This window comes from Bacillus rossius (assembly GCF_032445375.1).
Source record: "Bacillus rossius redtenbacheri isolate Brsri chromosome 9 unlocalized genomic scaffold, Brsri_v3 Brsri_v3_scf9_1, whole genome shotgun sequence".
Classification (NCBI taxonomy): Eukaryota; Metazoa; Arthropoda; class Insecta; order Phasmatodea; family Bacillidae; genus Bacillus; species Bacillus rossius.
The window spans coordinates 21966257-21987878 of NW_026962012.1; the positions used below are offsets into that span (position 1 = coordinate 21966257).

Sequence of the window (21622 nt, forward strand, 5' to 3'; positions counted from 1 at the left end):
GGGGCATGCCATCAGGGGATCAGTGATTTTCAGTTCGAATCAAATTCCTAATTGAAGTTTAAATTATTCACGAATTTCGAATTTTTATTGTAACTGTAAGAAATTGCATATTTTATATTAGAATTACCAGGCAACATGATTTATTCTAAACTTGTATAACATAATTGCTGTTTTTGTTTGCAGAAGTGTTAGGTTAACTTAGGTAGTCAATAAACTTTCTGAATAAAAAAAAAGTAAAACAAAATATTTAATATCATAAAAAATTGTGCCTAGATACAATATTGTTAATATTCCCCCATAAGCAGTATTAATAACAAACTTTACCATTATGCGTTTTTATGTAACACTCAACAAGTATTTAGAACAAAGGCTGTCAATTACTTAAGTAGGTTTGTATTAGGAAGCAAAGGTAGTATAGTAAATGTGACAAAATAATTTTAAGCACAGAAAAGTTACAGGACATGTCTGTAAGACAATCTTTATGCACTTTTCATAACATATAATAAGGTGTAACTGCAGTCACAGAACATAAAAAATGTTTTACGACACTGAACTTTTATTTTAAATGGTCATGGAGAAACATTAACTGCTCAACATGCTGTGGCAACAACAACTCACGCCGAGTGGTAACAGTGTTACCTGCGGTGGAGAATACCCTCTCGCTCGCAACTTGTGTAGCTGGAAGGTACAGATAATGTTGAGCTACTAGTTATGACAAGTGGGAAGATCTCTTGATTTTCCTTCCACCACTCGTAGAGATTAGATAGTCTCAGTACACTTCGTGCTGCCAAATAACGTTCAATAGCCTTTGTTTTCTGTTCACCACTTGCCTGATTTACGTCTGGTTCTGGCAAATATAAGGGTATGCTGTCAATTGCATCCCACAAAGACCCAAAACTGGAAATTGGGTTCTGTGGGAGTACTAGTAGTACTGCCCATTTATGTGCCTTTTACTGTAATTTCTTCTTTCAATAGATTGACTGCATGTTGTCTCTCACCATCATTGAAAATTGCCAGTTTGTATCGCGGATCAAGCACAGTACAGAGAACATATATGTCATCCATCTTGTACATGGGGAATCTACTTTTTAAAGATTTCAATAGATTATGTGCAAATGGAACATCTGTTCCTAACTCCTTTATTCTTATGTGGTTAGTTGTTGTAACTTCAAGGCAATGCATAGTAGGAATAATCATTGATGGTGTTGGATAATTGTCCCCACACTATTCTTTAGTCACCTCTGAAAATGGTTTCATGACTTCAATTATACCACTAGCAAACATCCATTCTGATAGCGAAAGTGAGTCAACATCTGATGAACTTAACTCAGCAGCTAGAGCTTCTCTCAGAGAAGTAAATCTGTCCAACATTGCAAATTCACTCGACCGAGTTTCCAAGTCTTGTATTAACTTGAGCTGTGGTAGGTCCATACTTTGTTGTACCTTCAGCAGCCTTCTTCTAGCAGCACTACTACTATTGTAACGAGCAACATTACTTCTGGACTTGGAAAGCAGTTGATTTACATTAGGTGTCTGATCTTTCGCACCATCTTTGAACCTACTGTGTTCCATAAAGAGCAGCTCGTAGATTTGCAGCTTTGTCAGTAACCATAAATATTTTTATGGAACTCACTTTCGTGGGCGATGGAAGATCCCAGCTTTCACTTAATTCAAATAAGTTTTCACCAGTATGTGAATTTTCCATAACAACATTGTCTAGAGTCATGCATTTGTACTCAAAATTTACTAGGTGGTGACAAGTAAGTGATATGTACCCATCTCCAGCTTTACTTGTCCAATTATGTGTAGTGAGTGACAGACTTTTAGATGGTTGTTCATCCAAATCAAAAACATCTTTCTTCAACATATTTTGTAACCTTTCCCTTTCTGTAGTGTACAGTTCAGGTATGATGTTATGTGAAAAAGTTGTACTACTGGGAACACAGTAATTAATTTGGCTTTAAGTGATGCATAAGAGCTCAAAAACCTCGCTCTTCAACAAATCTGCAGGGTAAATGACAAAGAGCCAACATTCTGGTAATTTTATCACTGATAGCTTTGGCTTCATTTCATTGTGGTGACAATGTCTCCTTTTTCTTGAAGGTGTCAAAAAGGGTTTGTTGTTTCCTTCAAACTACACTACCAGATAATGTACCTTGGCCAACACCTTCCATTTCGTCATTAACTTCTGCATCAAGTTTCAAATATTCTTCATACTGAATTACGTGATGGTGTGACAGATGATTCTTCTACGTGCAAGTTGTTCCTGTCGGTGTTTTCAAACGTTTTGAACAATGCAAACATTTTGCACTGTCATTTTGTTGTTTAAAATATAACCAAAGTTTGCTGCATTTTATGGGCAGGTTTGTCTCACTTGCATTCGCCATACAATCGCAGAACAGCACCAATGTCCAATAAACAATTTTTTAATTCACAATAAACAACAACATAACTATCAAACAGGCCTTAACAAGGTAAATAATAAAATGTACTGCCATCGCTTTGTATATTTTCGGGCTGGTTTTTCCTTTGTGATAACAACTGGTAAAGCCAGCAACAAATATCTAAGTTGGAAAATGAGGACTATTTAGTAAAACTTTGAAATTTGATTATTTTAGTAATGCAAAAATCGGCATACGTTTCTGTTTCCAGTTTTCTGTTATTTCACTGTTTCCTGTTTAAAAAATATTAGTCAGTGGTACCAAATTTCCTTTTTTTTGGCGGCAAAAAAAAAAAATCCCATAGACGTATGCACTGTTAAAAATAATTTAAACATGATCACCTTTGTTAGAATCGTTGATGCTGTGATGCTCTCTACATATTTGAACATAATTTATAACCCGATATTAGGAATGGTTCGTGATTGCGGTATTTGAACCCTGAAGTGTTGAGAAAATGGAACACACCTTGGCATTGGTATTGGTAATCCTGCAAGCCAAAGGTGTTTTTTTTTTAATGGTCCTTACATTTACGTTTGCTATCGTTCACTAGCAATAACATGAAACAAAAGTTAGAATGATGATTAAATAATCACGAGAATGTGCAATAATGTTTCATTAGTTTTTGTTGTAAAATACATTTGTGTATTGGTGCATTATTTTCACTTATTTGAGTCTTGGTGCTTGATTGTAACTAAAAATATTTTAGTGTTTGAAAACATAACTTCAAAATTTGTATGTTTCAATATTTTTCATTTGTTATTCAATTCAATATTTCAAAGTGAATTTTTTAATATTTGATTTATATTCGTAATTTCCGAAGCTTCGCAGATGCCTAGGACTGCAGCTTCGCTAGAACAGGTGCAGCCACCACAACACCGGTGCACAACACAAAAAAAATCCAGAAAATTAAGGGCCTTAAGAATGAAATTTCTTATCCTGGGAGATGTGGGCCTTTTTATACTTGCCCTTACAATTAATCTTTCCAACACCATCGTATTAGCACCCAAAGATTTCACTTTTTTAAAAGGGCCTGAAAAGGCCAGGGAGTAACTTAACATTAAGGTTATTAGTTGCATATGGCAGCATGTATCTTTGATACAAGACTAATTACTTAAGTTTGAACTCATGCTTTCTCCGAGACGCATTGTATGACGTGAAACCACTTCCGGACGTTGCAAATGAATAGCGACCTTATTCAAAACATGTGAGACTAAAGCTTGGATGCTAATACAACAAATACAAAAAAGACCTCTCAAAATTTTTTGCTATATCCCGCATTCAAATTATTTAAAGTGTCATGTTACAAAATGATTAGCTAATTAATTAACATGCAAGATCCACATAACACACTATTCTTTACACTATTCTTTAAAGGACTTCAGGTGAGTTATATGGGCTTTCCTAACTTGATGTTAACTATTCATCTTTTGTAACAAATTTGTCAAATTTGAACTATCTTAAATGGACCTGCATAGGCAAATTCAAATTGAAGTCCACCTTTTTACTTTGCATAAATTGTTGGCAGGTATCAAATCCCCTTCCTTGAAATGATTACCAATTCTATCTTTATTGTATTGTTCTGCCACTTTGCTTTAGCCTTTTTCCAAAATTACAAGAGCCTTCTACCACTTTTGTTTACTGCAAGCAAGAACTGGATACTTATTATAAAGAACTCAATATCCCCCACACATTTTATAAGGGTTGCATGAGTTCTGACCTCAAAAACTGTTTAGCAGGCATTAACTTAGTGGACTCATGGTAACTCATCTTAAAGTCGAGGTTTAGGAAACCCAGGCATTCATCCCAAAGTTGATGGTCATGCCGATGATAAATGGTGAGGACAGTCTTAACTGTCTTATTCATCCTCTCCACAAGGCTTGGGGCAGGATAATAGGGACTAGTCATTATGTGACATATGCATGAAAAGCACATGTCCTCAAACCTTTTGCTGATGAAATATTTGGCATTATCGCAGCCCAGACCTTCAGGACCCCCAAAAAATTGCCAAACCTTTTGAGAAAAAACTTGAACAATTTGTTCTGAGGTCATGTCTCGCAAGGACATGAAGATATTTAACTTGGTAAAGCCATCAACTAAAGTTAACAAGCAAGTATTGCCCCCATTTTTGAGCGGGATAAGGGACCAAAAATGTCGAAGAACATTCTTCTCAGGGTCTGCTGGCCTATTCCACAGCATGCTTACCTACTTCCATGTTGTTGGCCTGTTTCACCAACTGACATTTCTGACATGCTTACATTATCCTCTGCATCTTCTTTAAGCTCCTCCAATAGAACAGGCTTGACACCTTTTAAAAGATTTTTTTATATATGTGTGTGTGCTAATATATATATATATACATACATATACACACATGACCCCCTATACACATGATAATATCTCAAAAGTATCTTTCTTAAATTTTTGGGCACATACATTTTTCCTTTCCCTCGTTCAGGTGAAAAATTCAAAAATTTTTGAGCTTATAACCTGACACCTCTTGCATCACTTCTTGACTTTCAGCATCCTGACTTATCCTATCTTTCAGCTGCACAAAGAGTTCCGGTTCTACGCTGAATGCTTTGCACCAGGAATCCTCCTGCTCTGAACTCTCTTTTTGGTTTATGGGTTCAAATTCTTGCTTTTTAAACATGCATGAAGCACATCCACAATGACATTTTCCTTACCCTTAACGTGGATGATGTTAAATTGGAATTGGGTCAACCTCATGATCCATCACCCAATCTTGCCTTGCCTAGTTGGCAAGGATGGGTGAATAACCACGTAAGGACCTGTCTGTTGTCTGTCCATAAGTCAAATTTTATGTGCTCCAAGAACTTTTTAAAATACCCTACGGGGTATATGCACATTAGTGCTTCCTTTTCGTAACAGCTGTATTTTTGTTCATGTGTGTTCAAAGTCTTGCTGGCGTACATGGTGGGTTGTAGTTCCTCTCCAAAGTCTTTTAATAGGACTCCTCCCTAGGCAACGCTGACTGCATTCACCTGCACTATGAACTTAGGTTTGAAGTCGGGCAATACTAGGACAGATAGCTGTGCCCTTTTCAACTTATTAAAAGCCTTTCAACTTCCCCCAATTCAAATTTCACGTCTTTCTTTCTTAAACAATTTAATGACGTGCATAACCAGCTTAGTTGATAAATTGGCTGAAGTAACCCAGCATACTCAGGAATCTCATGTTCCCTTTGGGATTCCTGGGTGCTGGAAATCCACAAGTGCTGTGATTTTCTCTTTGTCCATTCTTATCTTACCCTTCCTAACTATGAAACCTAGGAATTTATTTCCTGCGTAGCTCAACAAACCTTCTCCAGATTGATGGTTATACCTGCTTCCCTCAGCTTTTGTAACACCAGTTCCATATGCTCAAAACATTCCACCAAAGAATTGGAGTATATGCAGATATCGTCTAGGAGGTTTATGACAAATTTAAATTGGTTTTCGTGGAGGATACTATTCAGAATGCAGGACAAAGACTGTGAACCAAAGTTTACCCCAAAGGGCACCCGTATCCATTGGTATTGCCCCATGGTGTGACCAAAATGGTCATCTTTTTACTCTCTGCCTCCAGCACGCTTTAATGAATTCCAGCATTAAGATCAAGAACTGTGAAGTATTTAGCCTCGCCTAGATACTGGAGCACGACTTATACTGTTGGCTGAGGGATCCCATCTACTCATATTCTATTATTAAAAATCTGGTAATCCAGGACTAAACAAAAATTTCCTGGACTTTTCCTTTTTTACGAGAAAAGCAGGTGAAGCATATGGAGACGTAGAGTGTTCAATAACATCCGACCTCGCGATGATCTCCCTAGGGAGTGCACACCTGGCGGGCCGGTCACCCAGGAGCATCTAGGTGCATAGTCCCACTTGGGACCATCTGCTCAATTCCCTGCCTTTCTTCAGCGCTCAAATCCTCGGGTAATCTTTTCATTCCTCCAAATATTACCTCCACCTTAATAGAGTTTTTCTCCTAATTGCATTACAGCTAGCCTGTGCTTATTGTGGAAATGAAAATTCTTTATTTCCCTTCTAAATCTGCAACTCCTAGCTAGATGCTTTTGCTTCCCAGAAAGCTTACATTCCTTAACGCAATTATTTTCATATGCCCCTCTGCACTGCGTAGTTGCCCTTTACTATGCTCACAAGTACCAGCGAAGTGTCCCCGTTGCCCACATCTGAAACAGGTAAAAATTTTCTAATTTTTTTGCTATTGGGCTTGCTTACACTAGGTGTACTCGAAGCAGCAACTTTACTCTGGTGAGGTGCATCTCAAACTGGATGCTAGCAAAACTAACATTGTCAACTTCAACTGCCCACTTATTTATTTCAACTAAATATAAATCCTCTTCTGATCCTGCGAGGGCAAAGATTTACCCACAAGGCAGCCTAATACTGGTCCCAAAATGTCTTGTACCAGACTAGTAGACTTAGGAATTAAACAAGTTAAAAGCTTGTACACTCTCAAAATAATCTTAGCATTGACAATCTTAGTTCTATCACAGCCAGAATGAAATTCAAAATGTGCAGCAGACCCGTGCTGATCAAAACAGGAACACTATCTACAGACTTTAGTGCAATTTTATTCTGTAATAGTTTGTGAACTCCACGAGTAACCTGTTCACTGCCACTGGCCTGATCTCTAGGGTTCTGCGAATATTCGAAATTTCCGAATTCGAGTTCGAATTTTTTGATATTCGATTCGTCAATTCGAATCGAATTCATTTTACAAAAATTCGACTTGCAAAATCTGGCCCGGATACACTAATATAAGACATCCCCCCCCGCCCACAATGTTTTAAAGTAATGTAAATGGACGATTATATCTTTCACTTACAAAAATTATACAGCGAAACCCCTTATTTACGTTACCGTTATTTACGTTTTCCTCTTATTTGAACCATTTTATTTCTGTACCGTTTTAACCTCATTTGATGTAATGCAATAAATTCCCGTTGTTTACAAGGCGCCTATTGCTTTACGCAGTTTACGCCATTTGTTCTGATAAAACTGCATACCAACTTAATTAATCATATTACAAAGTAATCTGATGTGTAAATCGTGTTTTAAAAACGTTTTTAAAAGTTATAAACTTCATCTTTAACATCTCGGGAGTCGCTTTATACCGCTTATAAAACGTAAGCAGCGCCAGTTTGGTTGTGTTGATTCCTATATTCCCGTATAGAGTGCGCGCACGTAGTTGAAGATCGATATCGATAGCTCGCAGACTGCATGCACGCGCGCGCTCTGTCAGGAATGATCGTTATGCGTATAGTTACAAATCACGTTCTTGTTGTTTCTTTTTTTTTTACGTTGAATAAAATGGTTTTATTGAATCACTTATTAATTTAAATTATTTAGCGTGCTCTCGTAAAGTCTACTTTTTATTTTTTAAATAAACGTACTTTCCATGAATAGGTTTTGTTTTTATGGATTACTTTCCATGTGTTTTTTTTTTTGCATAATAGTAGCACCCACCGTCTCACCCCTAATTTTCAAACTTGATTTTAGAATAAAATGTGCGATGCTTAAGTGATAAAAACGGTAAATTTGTTATTTTTTTTTGTACAACTTCCTAATGCTGTGATATTTTTGTTAATATTTTTATCCTGGAAAGTCTAACATGCTAAATATGGTAAACTGTGATACTTTTTATGGTCTTCCCTTTATTTTCACTTTCCCACTTTTTAAATTTTTTTTTTTCTTTTTATATTCTCAAATTCGATTTGAAAAAAATTCGAAACTCGTGAATTTTTTTTGAATTCGATTCGAATTCGATTCGAAAGGAAAAATCACAATTCGCAGATGTCTACTGATCTCCCTCATCCAGTTCTCCCTGTTGTTCTCTTTTGTTGTTCATTCTCTTGCTGATTTGTTGCCTTCCTATCTCATTCGTTCACTCCATCACTTTCGTTTGTTTTTTCTTTCATTTGTTCTTTTACTCTTGCTCATTCTCTCTAACTCTGTTTTTTACTCTCTTTTTTTTAATGTTGTTTCTTCAAACTTATGTTCTTATTTACCCTCTCTCGCTTATTTTCTATCTCATTTTTCTGTATCTTTGTTGTTCTCACTCTCATTTATACTCTGTTGTTCATTCATTTTGTTTGTTTCTCTCTCTCTCTCTCTGTTCATTCACTCTGATATGCTTATTTTTTTCTGTAATGTTTGTTTTTACTCTTGCTCTGTTCTTTCTCTTCTCATTTTTCCTGTCTTATTTGTTCTGTATTTCTTTAATTTGTTCTCTTTCTTTTGTTAGTTCTATCTTTCTGTTCTTTCTTTCTCTTGTTGGTGTGTTCTTTTAGTTGCTTGTTCTATCACTAAACTTTTGTTTTACTCTGTTGTTTGTTCTCTCTTACACTCTACTTTTTTCTCTCTAAATATTGTTTGTTATTTTTTATCTCATTCATTCCCTCTCTCTTTTGTTTGTTATCTTGTTTGTTATTTCTCTCCCATATGTTATTTTTCATTTATTCTCTCTCATTTTTTTCCCTCTGTTTTTTATTCTCTTTCATTAATTCCCTCATTGTTACTCTCTATCTGTTGTTATATATTCTCTTGTTCCTTCCCTCTCTCTGTTTTTCATTATATATATCATTGGTTATCATCCTCTCATTTGTTTTTTCTCTCTAATTAGTTATCACCCTCTTATTAGTTCTTTAAGTTTCTCTTTCTTGTTTGGTCTCTCTCTGTTATTTTTTATGACTTTCATTTTCCCTATATTTTTCATTTTCCCTCATTCATTCTCTTTCCCAGTTATTATTTCTCTGTTTTATGTTCTATATTTATTGTTTTCTTTTCTTATTCATTCGTTCTTTTTCTTAGTTGTATGTTCTCTCCCTTGTTCATTTATCATTTGTTGTCTTGCTGTGTTGTTCATTTTATAATTGGTTCTATCTTTCTTTCTAACTTTATTAATTTGAATTTTCTGTTATTATTCCTTTTTGTTTTTGTTTTGTTCTCTCTCTCATTCTTTCTCTCTTCTCTTTCTTGTTCTCTCTCTCTCTCTCTCTCTCTTGTTAACTCTTGCTCTAATTTTTCCACTCTCTCTCACATATGTTTCCTCTCTCGATTGTTTATTATTTGGAGTCTTCGTCTAAGATTGACTCGGCGACAAATATATTTGTGGCTTATTCCATTTGTTTTAGTGGATTTTTCTTTACTGTTTCATATTTAAGTTTGGCAAGAAGGTGGATCTTTGGTTCATGGTCTGAAGTATTCAAGACCACAGTTACATTTCCTGTCTCTGCCTTCAGAAACACAACATCTTTGTCACTGCTGAGTTCTTTCAATGCCCTTCTTTCTTCCCAGCTGAGGTTTTGTGTGGGAGGCCTGGAATTGCGAAGTACTTTTGTTGTCTTCGAGCATATCTGTCTGATGTGGTTGGAGGCAGTCGACTGATGGCCTCTTCTACTCCACAAACAATTTCTTCTGTGGGAATTGCCTTAGGTGCGTCTTCAAAGTTCATGTCTTTGGCGAAAAGAGAAATGCAAGCTTCATCCAGATGATTGATTTAGTGTTTGACAACAACTCTGTTTTTGTCCAAAGTAGAGGAAATCTTTTTCTTGTGGAGCTCTGAGAACCTTTTACATTGTCATGCTGTTGAATGGCACAGGGTTGTATAGGCTTATTCTGTCCAGAGTATCCCAAGTTGCAGGTGATAGTTGAATGGCAAATCTCAGGTGCAGGACCTGTGAGAAAGATTACAGCCGACCTGAAGAGATTTGTACTTAAACCTGCACCTGTGACTTCCCAGTCAGCTGTCACCTGCAACTTGGAATACTCTTGTCAAAATAACAGAACCACAAGCCTGTACAACCCTGTGTCATTCCACAGCACGACACTGTAAAAAAATGTCAGTGCTCTACAAGAAAAAGATTTCCCGTGATTTGGACAAAAACAGAGTTGTCAATCTCTCAAACAAACATCCGGATGAAGCTTATGTTTCTCTTTTAGCCAAAATCATGAACTTGGTAGTCACGCCTAAGACAGTTCCCACAGCAAATGAGATTCTCTCTGAGACAACATGAGTACTTCGCAATGCCAAGTCTCCCACGCAAAACATCAGCAGGGAAGAAAGAAAGGCACTGAAAGAACTCAGCAGTGACAAAGATGTTGTGTTTCTGAATGTAGAGACAGGAAATGCGACTGTAGTCTTGAATACTTCAGACCATGAACCAAAGATCCACAACCTTCTTGCCGAACCTAAATATGCAACAGTTAAGAAAAATACACTAAAACAAATGGAATCAGCCACAAAGAAATTGGTTGCCAAATCAACCTTAGACGAAGACTCCAAAAAACATCTAATCGTCAAAGATGCCTGAACCCCGACATTCTATAGGCTTCTGAAGATACGTAATAAGGACATAACTCTGCGTCCAATAGTTAGTGCAATCGACTCTCCTACCCATACATTAGCCAAATACTTCAGCCAACCTGTAGTAAACCCAAGTGCTGGTACAGGTATGTAGATGACAATTATGTGATTTGCCATGGTAAAGATAAGCTGCAAGACTTACTGACACACCTGAACAGCATCCATCTGATCATTCAATTCACCATGGAGGTGGAAGTAGAAGTAAAATAGACTTTTCTGGATGTCTTGGTCACAAGAGGAGAGGATAACCACATCGGCCACAGTGTTTACAGAAAGCCAACCCACACAGACAGGTGTCTACAGGCGAGTTCACACCACCCTCCATCTCAGAAGAGAACAGTCATCTCAACTTTGGTCAACAGAGCTACAGCAATTTGTGAAGAAGAATATATTGGGGAGACATGAAACATCTAACAAGTGCTCTTCAAGCAAATGGTTATTGAAAATCAGAAATTAGGAAAGCCATGAAGCCACCTCAACAGCAAAAGGAAAGAGCATCTTCCTAATAAAGCCTTCATTTCTTACATCAAAGGAATTTCAGACCAAGTGGCAAGAATTCTTAGGAAGCATGAAATTCACACAATTCTCAAACCTATAAAAGAGATTGAAAGGTCTCTGACATCTGTAAAAGATAAAACTCCAGCTGAAAACCTAGCTGGTATGTACAAGATTCCATGTTATTGTGGCAAGTTATATGTAGAACAAACTGGCAGAATAATAATCAAAAGGATTAAAGAATACATCAGTAACTATAAAAATGAAAACCCACAATCAGCTATAGCAGAACACTCCTTGTAAACCAGACACAGCATTGACTTCGACCAATTTCACACCATAGCCAACATCAAACAATACAAGAAAAGATACATTTGAAATCAGCAGAATTATTGAAACACCCAGGAAACATAAATAGAGAAGATGACTTCAAATTAAACAGTATATGGGATCCACTCTTCAGAAAACCTTAAAACCTAGCCCTGCATCTCAAAAAAGACAAGTCACCTCTGGTTGGCTAAACAGCCCAGACAATCAGAAGAGAAAAGGCCACTGATTTGCTAGCACCCCCAGCCAATTACAGAAGCCCAAACAACAGGCCAACCAGACGAAAAGAAGGCTGTAATTGGCCCACAGCTGCAGCCAATCGGGAAACACTCCTCTCAGGTGAGGATATTAAAAGACAGTTGAACTTGTAATAACCTCAGCTCATACGCCCTATAATAATGTATGCAGTCCCTGTCTGGGCCACTGCAGCCAATACACACTTAATAAAGCTGCAGTGAATTTAAAATAAATGTATTCGAATTGCCACAGACGCCCCAGTGTACTGCCCAGTCGAAGCATTGCATCGCGAAACTGATTCGAGACTTTGAAAGGCTTCTGCATTAGGAACACAATAAATTTTTATGACATGCATAAATTAACTATTTGTTCGATGTGAACGTTGATATCGTGTTAAGTTGTGACCAGGCTAAACAATAAGAAGAGGCCTAAACTTCGTTGTGAATAGTTTACAAAAATTATTATTTGAAAGAACTCATCTGGAAGTGCGTAATGCAGACAGAGTCGACTACAGGACAATAACTTTACATCACCCTGAAGATATGATTATGTCGAGTCCACCCATCAATGTTGTCGTCTTGTCTGCCGCATCCGAGAAGAAGCCCACGTTTACAGCTGATTTAAACAGTTGCTGTTCCATGAATACTACCATTTGCTGTCTACTTCTACTGTCCGAACTTTCGAGCTTCGTTACAGATCTTCCAGGCGAGTAGTGAAAGAACAATCGTTGACTTGATAGAAAATTATGACCAGTCAATTTGATGAAAGTCTCTAATATAGGTAATGTTGATTGAAACTGGTATGTACTGTGTTGATGTGTGTAGTCCATTAACAGTTTTCATCATTATGATTATTTTAGTTGGATGAATTTAGTTTTTTCCTTTAACTGTAGATTCACGATTTCATTGTTTTGCATTGCCAGAGGTATCCCTGAATAACAGATGATCCATGTTTTGCCATAACCTTGGTGATTGAGCTATAGCCCGTCCCACTCTTAGATTGCAGTACACTGCTTATGGCGTGCACTGTTGCCAAATCTCTAACACATTACGAATTTCAGGAGATGTGTGTCTTTGTTATTCGGATCGAAGAAGAAGCATTTTAAGAAATCATATCGTAATTTATAATATTATTACACATATAAATTTTTAATAATGCCACTTTTATGTAAATTTCAAATAAAAACTACCTATTGTAGACGAAAATTTCTTATAGTTTTCTTTTATGTTCTAAAAATCCCATATATATCATTTTCTTGGGCCCGATAAATGCCTTATTTTTGGACAAGTCATGTCCAAAATAATAAATAAAATACGGTAATGGAAATTTTTGGTCGAGTAAGTTATGGGAAAAATCCGAACAATTGGGTCGAAATAGGGAAGATTTTTTGAAAAACAGAAAAATCGCAACAACTCCCATAATATGAATATATCGCATCTGTTTTAACGTATGATAACTCGGAGTACCTAATGCCAAAAAATGTTTTCTAAATAAATTTTTGATACGACCAGCCATAACTGAATGGGTTCAAAAAAAATTTTCACCGGACCAAAAAAATGTAACTGCCTTAATAGACACTTTATCAAATCTGTTTAAATTGTTTGTAACTATCATAATTATTTTCCAAAACTTTGTCTAAAACAATATTTGATAAGATGCTTGGTGTTGAGAAGGATAGAAAAATAATTCAAAATTTTGTACCATGATTGCTATTAAATTCCTTCGTATTTATTTCATACATTTTACATATTATGTTCAAGATTCGATTAAAATATTTTTGTAACAACCATTACTGCAAGGGGAAGAATAAAATATGGGTTGAAGGATATAAAAATCCCTTTTTGTTCTAATGTAAAGAAATATAATCATCAAAATCTTCCTGCGCCTTTAGGTTGTGCCGATAAGAATTTTTTTTTAACTTTATCTTACAAGAATGATTTCACACACATTTCATTCATAGGAATTTATACGATAAATGTAACGTTAACTTGATTAAGAAATTAACATCACATACCTTTTAATCACTATCGCTACCGCTGACCAATGTTGATACCTCTTCCATAAGAGTAGCACAGAGCTGACCAGAAGAATGGGGTTGGGGCGATGGAGATGACTGGGATGAATTGGACGAGGCTAAACTTATCAAAAATCTTTCCTCGTCATCTTGAAGTTCGTCAGCTCTCCACAGCTCTTCTTCCATGTTTTTCACAGTTTGTACATAATTTTTCCAGTTTTCTTTTGATACGTGGTCATAACCATTTGTTATTAAGGACTCCACATCATGTGCCTTGAAAGTTGTGTTATGCAGTCTTACGAATGATTTCACTTGGGCCCATACCATTTCAATAGGGTTTAGTTCGCAATGATACGGGGGCAAGCGAAGTACAGTTCGACCTACGCATTTGGCTATTTCTTCAAGTTTGTATTTCTTGTACTTGTGCCTTTCTCGTCCTACTATGTGTAGCAATTCCCGCTTAATCATACTGACATCATAAGGAATTCTTTTCTCCGTGAGCCACTGTCTTATATCCCCTACACGCCAACGTTGCACAGGAATCGGTTCACACATCCTGCTATGGTATGACGCATTATCCAAAACAATAACAGATCCCTCTGGAGTGTTTGGCAAAAGTTGTTCGGCAAACCACTTTTCATACCCATCTGCAGTCATTTCGTCATGAGCGTCAGCTGTGTTCTTTTTGCACAAAAAAGTAAGGGCAGCATTTTGAACAAAACCGTCCTCATTACCTGCATGCACTAATGCAAAACGTGCACCTCATCCAGTAGGAGGTTTAACAGGGTGTCTACAGGTCACGGAAGTCACGGAAGTCACCAAAAAGTAACTAAAATGAAGCGCTGGTCACGGAAGTACCGAAAAAGTGGCGCAATTGTTGTGGAAGTCACGGATTAATGTTTATTTACCCGTCGTACGTAACGTTTCGATACAAATCAATAGTTTGCGGGTGTAGAAATCGACATATGCGCATCGATAGTCTCGCGGAAGCAGACGTTGATATCTTCTAATCGATAGTGCTTTCCTGTTTGCTGTTTCCTTTGTCTTCGAAACACGGATGTTTGGATTTGTACGTAGATTTGTAATGGCTGCCGACTTGTGTTGTGTAAAGTGGCGTGGATTTTACTAATTATAACGTCATGTAGTTGTAATTCTTGTGAATATAAAACCGGAAAGAAAACGTTTTCGTTTGTGTGCCAGTTAACTGAGTTTATAGTAAAAACGTTCCGTGCGTTATTTACCAGTAAATCGATGTGTGCTTTTCTAATTAATCGCCACTGCAACGTTTTAGCACGTGGTACTAAATATAGATCGGCCAAAAGGTGTTTTCTGTAATTGGTGCAAAATATTTCTTGACTTTTATGTATCATGTGCTATTTAGGAACATGGAAGAGTTTGTTGTAACAAAAAGTTACAGTTAATTATTTACTTAAGTTCTGGAAATTCTGATTGACACGTCTTCACGTGTTTATGTATTTATATGTGTGAAATATAAAAGAAATGCCTGGAAAGTGCAGTTTCCAAGATCAGTGGTTCAAAATGCCTTGCGCAATAGAAGGAAATTGGACGTCTTGGCTTAGGCCTGTAGAAAAGTCACAATACAAAGCTTATTGCACTATTTGTATAAGCGACTTTGGTATTTCCCATGGTGGTTTATACTGTGTTAAAGTTCATGAAAAGGGGAAAAAACATGTTCAGAAACTCCTGGAAATCTCTAAAGGTAAGCAAACATTACTGCAATTTTCTAAGAAAAATGATGCTCCATCTGTGTTGGCAACAGGCACTTCACCAATGAACACTGAAACACAGAATGACTGTTCTAGCGGAACAACTAATAGTGATACTAAAATAACTGAATGTGCAGGTACTTCTGGCATAGGCCTAGGCAATTTCATTTTGAAGGATGACGTAGCAAAGGCAGAAATTGTTTGGGCTTTAAATAAAGTAGTTACTCATGGGTCTTCACGTGGCTCAGGATCAAGTTCTGAACTGTTTCCGTACATGTTCCCCGATAGTTTGATTGCAAAAAATTTAATGATGCAAAAGGACAAATTGTCCTATGTTATTACTTATGGTCTTGAACCTTATTTTCAAAGTAAACTTGTAGATGAAGTAAAAAATGCAAATTTTTTTGCTATTTCCCTCGATGAAAGTTTAAATAAAATTAGTCAGAAAGGTCAAATGGATCTGATTGTACGTTTCTGGGATGAAGATTGCAATGCAGTTGTGACCAAGTACCTGACATCAACATTACTTCAACGAGCAACAGCAAAAGATTTGTTGGAAACTTTCACAACTACTATGGCCAATCTAGGTTTGCCCCTAAATCACATTTTGCAAGTATCTGTTGATGGGCCTAACGTGAACTTAAAGTTTTTACGTGACTTGCAAGACAGTATTGGTAACGAGCTGGATGGAAATGGAAAACCTTTTGATACTGGAACATGCCCTTTACATGTTGTGCAAGGGGCTTATAAAACAGCACACACACTACAGTAGGATGGAAAATACATGAATTTTTGCGATCTGTGTACTATCTGTTCAGGGATTTTCCGGTTAGAAGAGCTGAATACACTCTGAAGACTGCTTCTGAAGTTTTCCCACTCAAGTTCTGCCAAGTTAGATGGGTTGAAAATTCAAGAGTACTTCAAAGAGCCATTGAGATGTTTCCATCACTTGTGAAATATGTCAGTGCAGTAGAGAAAAATCCCCCGAATTCTCAGTGTTATGTAAGAGTGAAAGAAGCCTTGAAAGATAAGCTATTGTTTGCAAAGTTGGAATTTCTTCTATCAGTTTCATTGCAGCTAGAGCCTTTTCTAACGAAATTCCAGTCCAATGATGCTTTATTTCCGCTGTTCTATCAAGATACATTGTCTCTCTTGATAGGCATTGGCACTCGCATCTTGAAGAAAAATGTGGTAGAAGACATCAAATCGGGTGTTCAGCTGACAAATGTTGATGTATACAATTCAGATGTCTTGAAAGCTGTGAGCAATATAGATATAGGATTTGGTGCCAAAGCAGCATGCAAAGACCTTAAAGAGGTTTTAGTGTTGTTGTTTAGAAATGAATGCAGGTGTTACTTACAACATATATTTTCAAAGTTTACTGTGAAGTCTCCACTCAAAAGTAAAATTGTTAAAGGAGCATCCTGTTTATCGCCTGAAGTCATCAGAAGTAGTCTATTAAGAAACTCACGCATTACCACTGAATTATAGATTTTTGTGTCAAATGGACACATGGCTCCACATGTAGCAGACTGCATCAAACGAGATTACTTGATTGTTTGTGACAATGCAGCTGTTAAAGATGCTATAGAGACATATGATTGGAGGTCTCAAAAATTGGATGCCCTTGTTTTGGAATTAATTTCTATGGCGAAGGTGGACAATGCTGCCCTGATTCAGTTTTGCAAGAAGATTTTAGTTATGTTTCATGGCAATGCTGTAGTTGAGAGGGGGTTTTCAGTGAACAGAGAATGTCTGGTAGAAAACTTGTCGGAAGCCTCTTTGATAGCACAGAGATGTGTGTATGATTCTGTTCATTCAGAAGGTGGAGTTAAAAATGTCCAAATCACTAAAAAAAATGATCGATTCTGTAAGGAATGCATCTGCCAGGAGACAGGAAGCACTCAGGATGAAAAACATGAAGAAAGATGAGGAAGTAGAAGCAAAGAGGAAAGCCAAGTCAGAACTGAAGGAACTGCAAGCTACAAAATGCAGGATGTTAGAAATGCATAAGGAGGAAATGACCAGCATGGAGGATAGGATAACATTTTTGAAAAAGCAGGCTTAAAATTATGAATTATGTTTCTATCCATATCCACAGTGCAGAAACACATAGGCCTACAAATTTAAATATTAACTGTCAGTGTTTTTTGGCCAGTGTTGAAATTGTGGTCTTGTATAACAACTGCTAACACCCGGGACTATTAAAAGGTAAGCACATAAAACTGTGTAATATTTTTTAGTATATTTTGTTGCTTTTTCGTTATTTTCAATAGTGTATGTTATTACATAGTCAATAAGTTGCATTAAAAATATTCCTTTTTTCTGTGTGGTATAATGTGAAATGTTTCTGAAAACTTTTTACCTAAAAATGAAACGTGTAATTCGAAGTACAGTAAACTCCCGGTATATCGCGCCCCGATTGATCGCGGAATCGGGTATATCGCGGGTCAAACCATGTCCCCCAGTCAGAAATGAATAATAATGGAATAAATGGTTGATAGCCGATTAGGATAATTTTGCGTTGTAACTAACAAACTAAGCATCGGGCAGAAAAAAGCCTAGGCGTAGAAAATGTCCGCAGTGAAATTCTAAACAAGATATCTCCGTACATTATTCCTCTATCTTGTAGTGTTTTCAAATTATGGTCCAATCCAGCCCAGTGATATTTTCTGAAAGACTAGTTCTTAACGTCGCTTTATCTCACAAATGAAGCGGGGACCTGATAAAGCCCACCGTCCAGCGACATTATCCAGCGTGACTCGGCTGGGGATTGATGTTCGATAGGCTTGGTTGTCGGCAAGCGCTGGGTAGGGAGAGGCGAGCCGAGAATATGGAGAGAGGTAGAGATTAGAGCGGGCAGAAACAGGGCGAGGGGGAGTGGGGGAGGGAATGTGTTCACGCAGCACACAGGCAGAGCATGAGTCACTTGACTGAGCAGCGTCCCTGCGTACAAGGCAAAATCAGGTAGTCCGGTGTTTAAAATTCCACTCCAGAATCATAATTGGTACATCTGTATATAAATGTTTTGTTACAACTTAAACCTACAGACGTTATATTATTGGGTAATTCATTGTATTATACACGTTCATCTTTTTACTTTGGTATAATGTTTTAACATTAAATGGTAAAGTAAATCAGCTAGCGTATTTTTAATCTTTGCCCAGGAATTCCCAGTGGTCCAATACTTACGTGAACCATACTGTACCACTTTTGCCGTGAGGTAGTAAACAATTCCCGGAAATGTTCATGTGTAGCGGTCTCCCGACCTTTAACCAGAGGCTGGGGAATATAACACTTGCCGATCCGAGAAACACACACTCAGCAACTCGACACAGTGTTTGGTGAAATAAGTAAAGACATAGTTTAACACGGTTTTTAATACGGCGTCACTGATTGCGCTAAAATTAAATTGGCGCAATTTTTGTTTCCCACACGTGACCATTTATAATTTACTGTAAGCATGGATAATAAAGTTTAACGACTTGACACGATAGACAATTCTTTATTTTTTATTGTACGAATGCTAGAATAGTTTTTTCCTGTATCTGCGGCCTACTTCTGCAAAAGACAAGCTATCTGTAAGTAAATATAGAATTTTTATTTTGTTAATCAAACTCGGTACTTTGCGATTCATATTCGGTTTGAAGTATCACTACGGCCTTTCTTTTTAGAAGACTTCGACCACAGAATCGTGTGTAACCGCACACACTGCACTTACTTTGTTACGGACACTGACGAAGCAGATACTGTGGCTGACACCACGAGACTGGCAGCAGCTTGTGTGCCGCACGTGTGTATGGCGGCGTGTGGCGCGCTCGTAGGCCGTGCGACAAACTGTGCGCGGCATGCGGAAAAATAAAAACAATTCAACATTTAATATTTATCTTTAAAATTTATTATTTTTATTTTTTCACCCGCGTTTAGTGAAAACTGCGGATGCAAAGTCCGCACAACGGCGGGCCGTCTATACTGTGCGTGCTTGCCGACCTATTAGAACACAGGCGGTGTTTTATGCCTTTTGACCTTGGTCACATCGAAACATCGCGGTTATGCAACAACGCGGGTAAAAGTTATGTCCCCCGACAACCGCGTTAAATAGGGAGTGTACTGTATCAACTTTTCTTGAAAAGGTCACCAAAAAGTCACCAAATTAATTTTTCTGTTGCCTGTAGACACCCTGTTTAAGGCCTAAACTAAGGCCTTCAATGGCTGCCTGCCGAGCTCTCTTCACTGTTGTATCTTTCCATGCCTTTTCCACACTGAGCCCCACTTTTACCCAAGATTCATCTGTATAGATAACTGGTTTTCCTAAATCCCTAAATCTTTTTAATTCTCTCAAGTAGGTATGCCGCCACTGAATTATGTCGTCACGTTCTATGAATGCTGCCTTGTTTCCTCTTCTACAAATACTCAAACCCAATGTCGTGAAGGAACCTATGCAGGGTGGTACGAGAGAAATCTGGCAGTGATTCTTCACTATTCACTTTTGCTAAAATGACATTTAAAGTGGGAGGAATGTTAGCAAACAAAAAAGTGTAAACAATCCGCCGTAGCCCACTCTGCCCAATGCCATCGTAAGTTTGTTTTCTGCAATTTTTTTGTTTGTGTTTTCTTTTTGATTTTACCTTACCAGGCGTACTTAGGGTACCATGTCGCTGCAGTTCCGTCCTTATGTTGTAAATGGTTCGTTCGGAACAGCCGGTTGCTTTGGAAGCATTGCACACACTCTTTTTTTTTGAAAAATACTCAAATACATTCAACACAATCTTGCGCTCCCTCCTGCGTTGCCTACCGATATAATTTATTTTCGGTGTTCTATCTTCCATATTTTATATGTACGTAATAAAAATAAATGTAGAAAATAAAATCACGTATGTTAATATATAATTTGTCAAAATTATAACTGTAACGAGTCACCGGACACAACGCGTTGCTTCGTCGCGTAACGTGATACTAACTGGCAGGCTGGTTTTCAGAAATGCGTGTCTAAGGAAATACATGGTTGATTAAGGAAGCCATGTATTTTCCGTTCAACTTTTTGATGTGTCAGTTTGTGAGATAATGCATTTCAATATATTAAAAAAATTATGTAAGTGAAACCTGTACAGTTTTTGTCTTAACATTTGTTCGGTGGCATCCTAAGGCATTAATTTATTAATAAAAAAAATCTGAATGAAATACACATGTAGGTTATTTTTTTTTTTGATGTGAAACATCTCGGAATACTTCAAAACATTTCGGAGTAAAAAAGTATTGTTTTTAATTTTTTCAGACACTTAAAATATTGTTAAGTATTCAAAATAAGCATTGCCTATTGCGTATTTCGATGCTATACAATATGAAAAAAAGCTTGGTCCAAAAATTAAAATTTTAATTTTGTTTTATATTTGGCAACAACGCACGAAGAAACAAGGACACCGCTAACGGCAATCGGCGTGTGTTAGAGATAGAGAGAGAATGTGCCCATTTACTTCCACACTGCAATCTAAGACTGGGATGCTCTATAGCAACTTAATTTTGATTTTAATTTTGTGTTCTGAGATTTTATGTGATTGAATAAATACATTTTGCGATAAGACATTTTAGTCAAAGTTTTTAAACTTAAATGGTTTCAGATGACATAGTCCTATGTTAGCAATAAATAAATAACTCGGATAACTACTTATGAAATTAAAATTTTATGTGTTGAAACAAGGTAATTTTAATTATTGTGCTAATTCATGTTCAACAGTAATCCTGACATAATTCTGGACTTTCTGAGAATAATTTTTTGTGTCTAGGTAGTTCATTGCATAATAAAACAGAATTAATAATATTAAAATCAGTTTATTCTGGTTTTCCTTCAGTTACTTAGCATTATCAAATGCTAGACTATATTCAAACTGCAGACTAAGTGAAATTTCTTGTCATGACCACACTGCAATCTGTTATTGTCATTTCAATCACAAGCCAATTTAGAAGCACGAGTTGAAGGCAATTTTAAAT

The 21622-nt window shown here is 37.0% G+C and overlaps 1 protein-coding gene across 1 annotated transcript in view; it reads left to right on the forward strand.

The window, feature by feature from the left end:
- LOC134542623 (protein vav) overlaps positions 1–21622 on the forward strand; it is a 196101-nt gene that overhangs the window by 65770 nt on the left and 108709 nt on the right. The window lies entirely within an intron of this gene.